The sequence below is a fragment of the Dendropsophus ebraccatus genome, chromosome 9 (assembly GCF_027789765.1).
Source record: "Dendropsophus ebraccatus isolate aDenEbr1 chromosome 9, aDenEbr1.pat, whole genome shotgun sequence".
Classification (NCBI taxonomy): domain Eukaryota; kingdom Metazoa; phylum Chordata; class Amphibia; order Anura; family Hylidae; genus Dendropsophus; species Dendropsophus ebraccatus.
In genome coordinates, this window is record NC_091462.1 from 24,214,359 (window position 1) to 24,228,317 (window position 13,959).

Here is a 13,959-nt window from a genome sequence, read left to right on the forward strand (position 1 = left end):
AAACAAGCGACTGCAACGATCAGCCGACATGAACGATATCAGCTGATCGTTGCACTCTATTCCACGGGACGATTCTCGTCCGTAGCGGACGATATTGGCCGAATACGGACGATAATCGTTCCGTGGAATAGGGCCTTAAGTAGTAAGCTTTTTCTGATCCCACCTCTAACTGGTTGTACCAAACATTCTATGCCCATACATGAAAAACCATGAAAAAAACAGGAACTTTATTTTTAAAAAATAACAACTTTAAATGTTTATACATCCCTATATTATTTGTGTAACTATTATCTTATATATATACCTCTTGTATTTGTTGCCACTCCTAGTAAGTAAGTGAGATTACGATTAGGGGCGGCATACTATTCTATTTGGATATATAAGAGTCTAATATATGTGTATTCATAGTATGAGTAAAGGGGTACTTCAGCGTTAGAAAATGTTTTACATGTTGTTGCCCTATTAGAGAGCTTAACAAACATGTTATACTTACCTTTCTGCACTCCTAACCTTTTGTCCTAGCTTATAGCAGCCAAGGCCACTTCCAAGATGAACTCGCTCAGCACTGACAGCCCACTCAGCCAATCAGTGAGTGAGACAGGACAGCACTGCGGCCAGTCATTGGCTGAGCAGGCTGTCATTCCCAAGTTTGTCTCTGAAGTGTCAGGGCTGCAGTCAGTGAGAGGCCACAGGAGGAGCACAGAGAGGTAAGGATAAGATGTTTGTAATATTCTCTAATTGGGCAGCAACATGTAAAAGAATTTCTAATGCCGAAGTACCCATTTAAGATCATCTTACCAAAATGCATCAGTTATGTCATGTGGAGTCTGATTTATTGTAAAGATTTAAATAAAGAATATGTTGTACCTTTCCCAGGAGTGCTGGTATTTTCCTACAGTCTCGTTCGTGAGTAGGGAATTGCTGATTAGTGCCTCTGCACTGCCATGGCCCCCCACCCTCCTGTACCCAATCAGTCATGGAGGCCTCCCCTTAAGGTGCATTTCCCCCTTTGTACGGCCTAACTTCTGTATGTGAACTGTCTCCTGTATGTTTTCTTACAGGATACAGCCATGTTCAGACGGCGTATTGTACCGGCTGTTCCGTGACCCGGCCGGGTCATGGAACGTCCGGTCTCTGCAAAGATCATCCCTGCCGGTACTGCAGTACCGGCTGGATGATCTTTATGGCCGTAGAGTTCTGATGCGGGTGCATTAGTGCATGCCCGCATCAGAACTCCCCATTGCCGATTGCAACAACGGCCGTACTTTTACGAAAAGATACGCTGTGTGAACATAGCCTCCCTTTGTATAGAATAGTCTACATGACTATGCTATTCTGAAAAGCAAAAAAAAAAGATATAGCAATGAATACTGGTGTCTCCGTCCCTGTATGAGCACAGTTAGGAAGGAGAGCCTTGAATAGAGCGGTGGTCAGCCGTACTTGGTACCACTTCACTCAAAGTCTATGGATCTCAAGGAAACAATAGAATACAATGCTCAGCTCAGTTCTTGTGAATGGAGTGCACTGGCTATAATTATAGACAGAAAAGATAGACCAGAAACGCTGAGGACACTGTCTGTATATGGCGGGACCCCGGACATGAGACATTTGTCTCCTATTCTGCGGACAGGTGATACATGTCTTTTGTCACAAATCTGCTTTATGCTTACATGGACCAGGACAATATAGAGCAGACACATTCTAGGAATTACCGTAGGGGAAGATGTTTTATCTCATTATTAAGTATTCACAGATGTAATAAAACAATGGTGGAGACTCGGCCTGATCAGATACAGTCTGCGATGTTTGCTTGGTGTGCTGCATACAGCCTTACGTCAGGTTTCGCCTCCATTCGGTGTCTTCAGGGGTAGAATCCAACGGGTAAAACCCATGGGTGGGCTGTAGGCAGAGGACCAAACTAGTTTTAATCCAGAGATTGCAGGCTGGGCTCCACCATTTTTAATTCTTTCATTAGTAAAGGAAATCAATCTCTTCCCTGAGGGAGTGACCTGGCCCCAGTACCTTATAGCTGCCGGGCATAGCTGTGCCCTGTAGTCCCTGGCAGGAGCAGCAATTTTAAAATCTTGATCTTGATTCGCCCGTCCTTGTGCCCCATAACTAGGCATGGGGGCGGAGCCTCAGCAGCATTAAGTCACGCTGCCTCCGCCCTCTTTCCAGCCATTCACGCTTGATTGGCAGCCTGAGCGCTGGCAACTTAAAGCGACTCTGTACCCACAATCTGACCCCCCAAACCACTTGTACCTTTGAATAGCTGCTTTTAATCCAAGATCTGTCCTGGGGTCCGTTCGGCAGGTGATGCAATTATTGTCATAAAACATTACTTTTAAAATTGCAGCTCCGTGCCCTGCGGGCGTATCTGTGCCCTAACTTTGCACCACCCCTCCGTGCACCAACCCTATTATTCACCACCTGTGTTACCACAGCACATGGGCTGTGCAATGTTCAAACAGAAGTAAATGTTCCAGTGGCATTCCTAATGATGAAGAGAGTGGGGAGGAGGGACTACTGAGGCTCCGCCCCCATGCCTAGTTACCAGGCCCTGGGGCAGACGATTAAAGAACAAGTGATTCAAATTGCCGCCCTGCCAGGGACTACTGGACAGAGCTTCAGAGAGCTGTGCCTGGCAGCTATAAGGTACTGAGGACAATCCACTCTCTTTCAGGGAGGTGACCTGTTCCCCTTGAAGGGATTATCCAGGATTCAAAAAAGCTCAGCTTCCTGCAAACACCCCTGTTCCAGGATGTGCGTGCTTCTGCAATTTAACTTAATTTGCTTTAATGCAACTGATCTGCAAAACACCACACCCAAACTGGGGACAGGGGCGGTGCTGTATCTTCAGGAAAGCAGCCATGTTTACATAACCTTTTTAAAGTGATAGTCCAGGGGTGTAAAACAGCTCAAGCCATCTACTTCCCAAGGCTCATTTCCATATACCCTCTGAGATGGGAGGGGGTGGGTGTATATCCTGATCATTGACCACACTGGACAACTATTGGATATGACCATTAGAATATACAACGGCCCCCTCCCTCTCATCTCAGATGGTAGACTACCAAGATGGGGAGTTGCAGGAAGTGATCACCGGGGGGCAGAAGGTTGGAGCCATCTTGTGCTCATTAACAGAGAACTACAACGATATGAAAACAATACTGCTTAGGCCCAGCGGGGACCATCTGTGACCAGCATATAAGTGATAAGTCGCGCCACCATTATTTCTGTTATACTTCTATGAAGAAGCTGACAGCGGTACTCAGTTGATTTTTTTTTCTCTTTCAAATCAATTGTTTGTCAGAAACTTACATTAACTAGTATTTAAAAACTTTAAGTCTTCCAGTACTTATCAGCTGCTATATGTTCTGCATTCTCTCCAGTGTGACACAGTGCTCTCTGCTGCCACCTCTGTCTATGTCAGGAATTGTTCAAAGCAGAAGAGATCTTTTTTTATGGGGATTTGCTACTGCTCTGGACAGTCCCGGACATGTACAAAGGTGGCAGCAGAGAGCACTGTCAGACACCACTTTCTCCAGGGCATACAGCAGCTCATAAGTACTGGAAGATTTAAGACTTTTACACAAGTAAATAGTAAATTATAAATTAATATAACTTTCTAACACCAGTTGATTTGAAAAAAGAAAGTACCTCTTTAAGCTTCTAAATGGAAGTATAATAATTGAAATAATGGTGGTTCGACATGATTTATATGCTCATCGCAGATGGTCCCTACTGAACAGGAGCTAAGCAGCATTGTTTTACTACCTTTGTGAGTTTAATGAAATAAAACATATTTTCTCTGTTGGAAATATGAACCTAGGGGGAGATTTATCAAACATGGTGTAAAGTGAAACTGGCTCAGTCGCCCCTAGCAACCAATCAGATTCCACCTTTCATTTTCCAAAGAGTCTGTGAGGAATGAAAGGTGGAATCTGGTTGCTAGGGGTAACTGAGCCAGTTTCACTTTACACCATGTTTGATAAATCTCCCCCCTAGACTATATATTATACTATTATTATATTATACTATATGTGAATGGCAACCAACATAAGGCCATGTTCACATGGCGGACGGTCTCTGAAAAGATCATCCCGGTCGGTACTACAGTATCGGCTGGATGATCTTTAGGGCCGCAGAGTTCTGATGCGGGCGCATCTGTGCGTGCCCACATCAGAACTCCCCACTGCACACTATTGAGCGTGCTGCCGCAGCCACTCGCACCATAGTGTGCACTGACATGGTTTTCTTCGGCCGCTATTCACTGAATAGCGGCCGCAGAAAACTGACATGTCAGTCCTTTGCGGCGCCGCTTGGGATCCCAACAGGAGTGTATACTATGTGTATACACTCCGGCCGGGATCCCACAGACACCCGGTGAAAGTATTTTCTCATATTAACTACGGCCGTTGTTGCAATCGGCAACAACGGCCATAGAAATACGAAAAAAATATGTTGTGTGAAACCAGTCTGTGTATGTGGGCGCTATTGACTGTTACCGGACCCCTTTCTACCTGCTTTAATCTATATTCCCTCCTACTGCAAATAGTGAGTGACCTGAATGGATTGACATTGTCCTATGTAACCTCCAGTGTGTCGCTGTGGATTTTATGCTTTTATTAGATTTACTATTGGGAAACAGTAGACTATTCCCGCTATGTCAGCTTTGGCTCCACCGGACACCGCGTGCTGGTAACACATAGACATCTGAACCCGGAATCAATCATTGCTGTCACCTAGTCATCGAGATTATTGTTATTTATTGTCTCTTCTGGTCAGATCATTAACAATTCTCATGAAAACCATAGCCGGCCTTACTAATATTATGTATATTATGTGATGTTTTATGGTGCTGTACTGTAATGGCACTTACTACTTAAATTAATTCTGTAATTACCCACAACCCCTTTAAGCTTGGCCGCCCTCCTCCAGCTCAGCACAGGCCTTCTTGTGGTTGTTTTTCTTGTTTTACGAGCTTCTATTACTGCTCAACTAGTTGCATTGCGATTGTGGCGTTGTGGAGATGCATTGTGTTTGCTTTCAGGGCAGGTTTTTTTATGGGTTTGTGCTGTTTATAGACTTCTGACAGTAATTGGGGTTTAGAGAGTCATGTTTCCATACATATTGTACAGCGTGGGAATAACAGAGTAAATAGTCAGTGACATGGATCTATGTGCTGTCCTTATTGACAGAGTTCACTGGTTAAAGGTGATTTCCAGTTCTTCTCTATGGTTCAGGCCTCCTTATCAGCCTATTGCTCATCCATATCTTGAGATCATACTATGATTATACTAGTATATGGCCTAGTCATTTCCTACTTGACTTTTGTAACGTTTCACGCTATAGTAACTGTTCAGTTCAGCTCTGGGGTAAGGCAATGTACAACAAAAGTAAGCAAAGCCTTAAAGGGGAAATACAGCATTTTTTTCCCCCAAATCAACAGTTGTTTTGGAAAGTTAGACAAATTAGTAATTTATTTCTATTTAAAAATCTCAAGTCTTCTAGTACTTATCAGCTGCTGTATGTCCTGCAAGAAGTGGTGTATTCTTTCCGGTCTGACACAGTGCTCTCTGCTGCCACCTCTGTCTATGTCAGGAACTGTCCAGAGTAGTAGCAAATCAGTAGCAAAACACGGACAGAGGTGGCAGCAGAGAGCACTGTGTCAGACTGGAAAGAATACACCACTTTCTACAGGACATACAGCAACAGGTTAGTACTGGAAGACTTAGAGAGGTTATCCAGGGAAAATCTTTTTCTTTCAAATCAACTTGTTTCGAAAAGTTATATAGATTTGTAATTAACTTCTATTTAAAAATCTCAAGTCTTCCTATACTTATCAGCTGCTGTATGTCCTGCAGGAAATGTTTTCTTTTCAGTCTTACCCAGTGCTCTTTGCTGCCATCTCTGTCCGAGACAGGAACTGTCCAGAGCCGAAGAGGTTTTCTATGAGGAATTGCTACTCCTCTGGACAGTTCCTGTCTCAAACAGAGGTGGCAGCAGAGAGCACTGTGTCAGACTGGAAAGAATACACCACTTCCTGCAGGACATAAAGCAGCTGATATGTATGGGAAGACTTGAGATTTTTAAATATAAGTAATTTACAAATGAATATAACTTTCTGACACCAGTTAATTTGGAAAAAAAAAAAAACTCCCTGGAGTATCCATTTAAAGGGTTTGTGTTGGTATTACAGATGAACTTCATTCACTTTAATGCAGGGATGGGGAACCTTCGGCCCTCCAGCTGTTGTAAAACTACAATTCCCATCATGCCTGGACAAAGCTAAAGCTTCGGCTGTCCAGGCATGATGGGAATTGTAGTTTTACAACAGCGGGAGGGCCGAAGGTTCCCCATCCCTGCTTAAATGGAACAGCCCTGCAAAACCCACACCCAAACTTTTTATTCCGCACCGCATTAAAATTTTCAAATTTCAAATTTAGCCTGGCCCACTGCCGAACAACTGGAGCCTTGTGCGGGAGGTTGTGAGACTCCAGCATCTCAGATGACTCAGTTGGCACAGAAATGAGGGCACAGATTGGCACTATTTGTTCTCAGCTTTTATGAGCTTGTCTTACTACCATATTAAACAGACATTTAACTACTACTATATTAGACAGTTAACTTTTGTTGTGTTCCATTAATATTCCCATTAATAGTGGGGCAGTTACCTGGGCCTAAATGGGCTGGGTCAGGACAGTAATCTAGGCTGACCAATGGCCCATATACATCCAGAGGGTCCTCTGTATATTCCCTGCTAGGGCCTCACCAGTTGACAGATATTTATTCAGGCTTTATGCCCTATAGGCTAGTACAGGAGTTTGAAGATCTGCTATCTCTGATGATGTAAGCATTGACAGCATTCCCCAGTTCACCAAATACATACACGTTTTCCACTGAATTTATCAAAGAACCTGCTCCTCTGTGTAGATATTGCTGTTGTTCTCAGTCCATTGCTGTTGTGCAAGTGTAGACGGGCAATACAACTGCTGCTGCTGCTCTGCTGATCATCGCTTCCTGGTCCCATATTGACTCACAGGAAAGACTGGAAACAGGTGTCCGGCCAATCACTGGTTAAAGGGGAACAATTAAAAATATAATAATATATTGCTTTAGCGTTCATTCACACGTACAGGATTTGCAACAGATGCTGTGTTCAGTTATTTAGATCACATCTTCTGCGGATCTGCTGCAGATCTGCTGCAGAAAATCCGCTACGATATGGTGCGTGTGAAGCTACCCTTAATAAAGTTATACCACATTGTAATTTAATTTCATGAAATTAAATGTATACTTTTTTTTGTTAATATATAAATTTTCGTTGAGTGGCAGCAGTAAGGGATGACAAAGGCCTCTCTGCTGCCACCAACATTTGTGTCAGGAACTGCAGGGCTGTCCAAGCCCTGCAGTCCCCAGTCCCATGCTTTGATCAAGCTATACAGAGCAGGGTCCCCCTCGTGTACTGTAATTTTTTTTTTCTATTATAAATTTCAGTACCAGTATCACCATCGTTGCCTGTCACTGCTTGCTATTGAGAGGCTGCCACACAGGCAGCTTCCCCCCAGTACTGTATATTCTAATAAGAATATACAGTACATGGTGGGGTTGGGGGGGAGGTGTTTCCTGCTGCTTATTAATAGTGCTGTGCGGCAGAGCTGGATCAGACCGGGGTCCGAGCTTAGACAGCCCTGCAGCTCCCACTATGCTGAGGGCAGCAGAGAGGCCCATATCACCCCTTACTGCTTCTACCCAACAAAAGTTGATGTATGAACAAAATAGTATACCTTTAATTTAAAGGGGATGTTCACAAAAAAAAATCTTTCGAACCAACTGGTGCTAAAAAGTGCAAGAGATTTGTAATTTACTTTTGTTAAAAAAATCTCAAGTCTTTCAGTCCTTGATCAGCTGCTGTATGAGATTTTCTATGGGGATTTGCTACTGATCTGGACAGTTCCTGACATGGGCAGAGGTGGCAGCAGAGAGCATTGTGTCAGACTAGAAAAAATACACCACTTCCTGCAGGACATACAGCAGTCTATAAGTACTGGAAAATTATAGAAAATTACAAATCTCTGGCACTTTCTGGCACCAGTTGATTTGAAGGAAAACATTAGGAAATTTTATATTTTATATCACCTGTCTTCAGTGATTATCCGAACAGAGATGTGGATATCAACCAGGCCCAGTGATGGCGGATCAGGTGACAATGCCAGACTACTCCTTTTTTCTTGCCTGGATATTTCTGAAGATACATCGGCCATTGAATTCAGATATTGCCTTTTGTTTTACATATCTACCTATAGTAATGTCTGCTCTGATAAATGGCGCAGTCACAAGCGGTTACAAAACACATAGAAGCCGGAGGAGTCACACAAAAACGGTTGATTCACATACAGCGAAGCGAAACCTAAGCCACCTTTTATCTCAAAGAAACATTGTAAAACAGCGTTAGAAGAATGAAAGATGTGAGGCGGAGAACAGAGGCCTAATTCTTTACCAGTCCTGAAATGGATCATTTAGTTACTTAATTCCCAAAGACTTTGTAGTCCTTATCCAAAGCCGCTGAGGCGGAGGCTACACACAGACCTTCTGTAACAGGGTTGTCTCATGTTATCTACTGGGCTACAGCTGCTGCCCTAAGACACTCTTTGAGGCTGTGTTCACATGTAGCAGTTCTGTGTAGCACTAGCAGTTACCATACAGAGCTGCACTACCATTCACCATACAGAGCTGCACTACTAAAGAGTATACAGTACCGCACTAATAATTACCATACAGAGCTGCACTACTAATCACCATACAGAGCTCCACTACTAATCACCATACAGAGCTGCACTGCTAATCATCATACAGTGCTGCTGCACTACCAATCATCATACAGAGCTGCACTACCAATCATCATACAGTGCTGCTGCACTACCAATAACCATACAGAGCTGCACTACTAATCACCATACAGAGCTGCACTACCAATCATCATACAGTGCTGCACTACCAATCACCATACAGAGCTGCACTGCTAATCACCATACAGAGCTGCACTACCAATCATCATACAGTGCTGCACTACCAATCACCATACAGAGCTGCACTGCTAATCACCATACAGAGCTGCACTACCAATCACCATACAGAGCTGCACTACTAATCACCATACAGAGCTGCACTACCAATCACCATACAGAGCTCCACTACTAATCACCATACAGAGCTGCACTACTAATCACCATACAGAGCTGCACTACCAATCATCATACAGTGCTGCACTACCAATCACCATACAGAGCTGTATACCAATCACCATATAGAGCTGCACTACCAATCATCATACAGAGCTGCACTACTAATCACCATACAGAGCTGCACTACCAATCACCATATAGAGCTGCACTACCAATCATCATACAGAGCTGCACTACTAATCACCATACAGAGCTGCACTACCAATCATCATACAGAGCTGCACTACTAATCACCATACAGAGCTGCACTACCAATCACCATACAGAGCTGCACTAACAATCACCACACAGAGCTGCACTAACAATCACCATACAGAGCTGCACTACCAATCATCATACAGAACTGCACTACCAATCACCATATAGAGCTGCACTACCAATCACCATACAGAGCTGCACTACTAATCACCATACAGAGCTGCACTTACAATCACTATACAGAGCTGCACTACCAATCACCATACAGGGCTGCACTACCAATCACCATACAGAGCTGTATACCAATCACCATACAGAGCTTCACTACTAATCACCATACAGAGCTGCACTACTAATCACCATACAGAGCTGCACTACCAATCACCATACAGAGCTGCACTACTAATCACCATACAGAGCTGCACTTACAATCACCATACAGAGCTGCACTACCAATCACCATACAGAGCTGCACTACTAATCACCATACAGAGCTGCACTACCAATCACCATACAGAGCTTCACTACTAATCACCATACAGAGCTGCACTACCAATCACCATACAGAGCTGCACTACCAATCACCATACAGAGCTGCACTACCAATCATCATACAGAGCTGCACTACTAATCACCATACAGAGCTGCCCTACCAATCACCATACAGAGCTTCACTACTAATCACCATACAGAGCTGCACTACCAATCACCATACAGAGCTGCACTACCAATCACCATACAGAGCTGCACTACCAATCATCATACAGAGCTGCACTACTAATCACCATACAGAGCTGCCCTACCAATCACCATACAGAGCTGCACTGCTAATCACCATATAGAGCTGCACTACCAATCACCATATAGAGCTGCACTACCAATCATCATACAGAGCTGCACTACCAATCACCATACAGAGCTGCACTACCAATCATCATACAGAGCTGCACTACTAATCACCATACAGAGCTGCACTACCAATCACCATACAGTGCTGCACTACCAATCACCATACAGAGCTGCACTACCAATCATCATACAGAGCTGCACTACCAATCACCATACAGAGCTGCACTACTAATCACCATACAGTGCTGCACTACCAATCACCATACAGTGCTGCACTACTAATCACCATACAGAGCTGCACTAACAATCACCATACAGAGCTGCACTACTAATCACCATACAGAGCTGCACTGCTAATCACCATACAGAGCTGCACTACCAATCACCATACAGAGCTGCACTACTAATCACCATACAGTGCTGCACTACCAATCACCATACAGTGCTGCACTACTAATCACCATACAGAGCTGCACTAACAATCACCATACAGTGCTGCACTAACAATCACCATACAGAGCTGCACTACCATCTACCATGCTGCAACACTGCAGTGGCCATGTGTGTTGTTTTTTTTCTTATGTAGATGAAATATGTAATGAAATGTGTTTCACCCATAAAAAACACGTCCCAGTTCCATCTGAGGAGTCGGTACATAATAGCAATTAAGTTTTCCATACAAAGGTACATCCGTTGTTATATCTTCTCCTCCCAGGATTTCCTGGGTGTGAATGAGTTTACTCTCTTTATATAGGTCCTATAGACTTTCCCTCCCCAGCCATAAAACCCCTCTTCTTATTGTGTGGGTGCATTTATTATCCAGTATCTTAAAGATCCCTTTGCATTTTCTTTCTCCTATTTTCTCCATCTATTTTTCATCCCATCTCCTCCTATAGGGACCCTGATGCATCGCTGCTCTTGTGCACTGACCTCGATCTCAGCTGTCTGGTCATGCCTGGTACTGCAGCCTCCCCACTGTATAGTACTATGTCTGGATGAACAGTTATGGTGGATAACCCCTGTAAAGGGCTACTACACTGTAAGAAAAATATTTTATTATCTAGTGTCAGGAAGTTATACAAATTTATAAATTACTTCTACTGTATGTCCTGCAGGAAGTGGTGTATTCTTTCCAGTCTGACACAGCGCTCTCAGCTGCCACCTCTGTCCAGAGCAGGAGAGGTTTTCTATGGGGATTTGCTGCTGCTCTGGACAGTTCCTGACATGGACAGAGGTGGCAGCAGAGAGCACTGTGTCAGACTGGAAAGAATACACCACTTCCTGCAGGACATACAGCAGCTGATAAGTACTGAAAGACTGGAGATTTTTAAATAGAAGTAATTTACAAATTTATACAACTTTCTCATACCAGTTGATTTAAAAACTTTATTTTTTTTTGCCGGAGTACCCCTTTTAAACCCCATATAATATTGAGAAGAAATTTATATTAGAAAGACAGTAGACCTGATAGACAACAGGGGATATCCAAAACATTATTATAACCCAGTGAGTTAAGATAATGGGGAGAATTTATGTGCCGTCCTATGTATCATAAAACCATATATCACCAGGATATCACAAGTTGTGTATATAGGTGCAATAAAGTATCATATTATGTATTAGATATACATTACTCTAATCTGGATATTTACAGCTGTATTTCCTACTGTGTTTCATTGCGTGATGGTGTCTTTGCTGCGTGCAGGTGCAAATGTGTCATTGTAAACACAATACCTGAGCCAAGAGGCCGCCTTATCAGCCACAATGTATGATGTCACCATGACCAGGGTGGAGTGACACAGCCAATTCCACCTGTTCTTGTATATATATATATATATATATATATATATATATAATGTATTAGGCCTTTATGTGGGAGCATTTTTTTTTAAGCAAAAATAAATAAATCTGAAGTTGTCAGTTTTTTTTTTTTTAAGCCTCCTTTTTGCCTGTTGCCCCTTTTTTAACTGGGTCATGTGATCATTAGCCTGACCCACAGAAACTCACAGAGTGTAATGTGTAAGATGCGATTGTCTGTTCTGAGTCAGCTGACTTCCTGTGAGCTACAGGACTCCTCCTTCATCCATCTTTACCCAGGTAAACGCATGAGGAAGAGGTTTCGGCTTCATGTGTTCATCTGCATTGTGAGAACATGGTCTATTGGGTGACTATTATTCTACAGCCTGGCTGATGTAATACTGGCATTTCAGATGTTTAGATTTCTGGGGATTCAGCTCTGGGGCCTCAACAGTGGTCAGAGACTGTGTATAAGTCCATGTGCGGTGTACGCTCAACAGGTCACTTGCTAGCTGGCAATGTGTGACGCCACTTCTTTGGTGGTTGGTCGGGATATAGCTCAGCCAGATGTTAGGTTGGGCACACAGGTATGCCGGCACACCTGCTTTTATTTTAGATAGGTTGGCTATACCCTTTCCCCTGTGGTCAGTAACCTGCTGTTTGGGGGTCCCTTGGGTACTTATCACGGTGGTCGGGAGTTGGGTTGTAACCCACCTGGACTATCGGTATCGCCACCCACAGAAAGTGGTGATGACCAAAGGGGGATGCAATGGCTGTGTAGGTGCTTAGTGAATAACCACTTAAAGTCCAATTAGAACAAACAAACTTCTTCTTTACTGCAGGAAGGCTACAGTAATATAAAGTAAAATCTTTAGCGACCCAATCTGTGCTGGGAGTTTAGAGAGAGGTATAGTCGTGCTGACTGAGTTGCGTACTGAGAGGTAAAAGAGGTTCAGAGAAGTAGAGAGGAGGATGTTGAGAGAGTCTCAACTCAGGGAAGAAGTGTGCTCTGCCGGAACTTTAAAAGAAGAATAAGTAGAGTACTTGAGAGTAGAGAGAATACTTGTGCCCGTGTTTTGACTCTTTGGTCTTTGCACCACCTATTGCCCACCAGTGTCGGGGACCTGGCCTAGAGGGTGACGCAAGCCCCAGACCCTTTTTCCCTGGGATGAGCACAGTGGTCAGAGTTCTGCAATGACGCCTGCACTGTGAGATAGAGTACATAGGCTTCTAGCAACTTTGCTCTATCTGGATGAGTTCCTTTCTTCTGTTTCTATACTGTACTGCACTTTTTCACTGGTTCTCGGCATAAGTTGGGGTGATCCCTGACTTGTCCTCTCTAAGTGTGCGTTCAGCACTGCATAGTGTACAGAAGTGCTGCTTTTAAGAAACAAGTGCTAAGGTGGCTCATGTGCATCCGTTCTCTACAGAGACCAACCCAAGACTGTCAACAGGGGACCTGGCAGAAGCCAGGACCCTCCTTGGCTACTACAGTGGCCTTTCTGGCTTGCGTCCTTCCTCTACATGAGTCAGAGTAAGACTCACTAAAGTGTGGCTACTCTTCCTCTCCCCATGTGACTTCCTTCTACAGTATTTGTAAGGTGTGCTGTGAGTGGATGAAAAGAGAGTGAAAGAGAAAGAGTAGAGATAGGTAAAAAAGAGAAAGAACTCCCATTGGTGCACACATCCTAAAACAATAACCCTTTAGTTACATCCAGCTGAGCAATACTTAGGTACACAATATACATACTAGCGACATCTAGTGGCAGAACTTAGGTACTACTTCATTACCACTTTTACTTTAAAGTACAGACTTTTGCGAGGGGTGTAAAGATTAGAAACACCTGTGGTGGGATACCACACATGT

General features: G+C 43.6%; 1 protein-coding gene across 1 annotated transcript in view; it reads left to right on the forward strand.

Annotated features, from left to right (window-relative positions):
* Nucleotides 1-13,959, forward strand: part of GALNT5 (polypeptide N-acetylgalactosaminyltransferase 5) — a 41,992-nt gene that overhangs the window by 6,816 nt on the left and 21,217 nt on the right. The gene's annotated exons all lie outside the window — the stretch shown is intronic.